The sequence below is a fragment of the Pundamilia nyererei genome, unplaced genomic scaffold, assembly GCF_000239375.1.
Source record: "Pundamilia nyererei isolate P.nyererei 1_Seehausen unplaced genomic scaffold, PunNye1.0 scaffold00001, whole genome shotgun sequence".
In the NCBI taxonomy this organism is placed as follows: Eukaryota; Metazoa; Chordata; class Actinopteri; order Cichliformes; family Cichlidae; genus Pundamilia; species Pundamilia nyererei.
Genome location: NW_005187402.1, coordinates 10,028,796 through 10,029,482, shown reverse-complemented (window position 1 = coordinate 10,029,482; position 687 = coordinate 10,028,796).

The window sequence follows — 687 nt, the reverse complement described above, 5'->3', positions numbered from 1 at the left end:
CTTTCTGTCTGTCACTAAATGTTGTAATGAAACATGTTGGTTGCAGCTGAATGATGGGCTACATTTTTAACCATGGTGTATAAAAGAGCGTGACGCTGCCATCTGCTGGTCGTTGGTAGGGAAAAATCCCCCAAACATAATTCACAAGTTCTTTACGTTTCTACATCTTTCTGAAAATCTTAAAATTAATGAAATAATTAACCAGTTAATTTAAAACTCTTCCTCAAGTTACAGATTTTTCTGAATTTAACCACATTTGCATGCATTCAGGTGAGGACACTAACCACAGTGATACTGGTTCATTGCAGGAAGGACAGGAGTTTCCTGTTGAGTCGGAGCGAGTCACACCTCCATGGAAAACACAATGGGTCTCTTTTGTCTGTTGGCCTGTTTTACTTTGCCGTCTTTTCATTTAGTTGACAGGTGTTAAAAATCAGGTAATAGCAGGTATTTGACTAAAGGCTTTGAACAGAAATGAATATGCAGAACTCAGATTAGGTGATGTGGTGACGTGGTCAGTTTATGTTCTTTTCTTTTTTTCCTTTTTTAAAAAACAAAACAAAAACATGTGCACTTAAAAAAAAGATTTGCTGTCCTCATAAACACGAAGCAATAATTTTGAGGCAAAGGCAGTTGAAATCGATCAAATCAAAGATTTATTTATTAAAATAAGTAATCATTAAACAA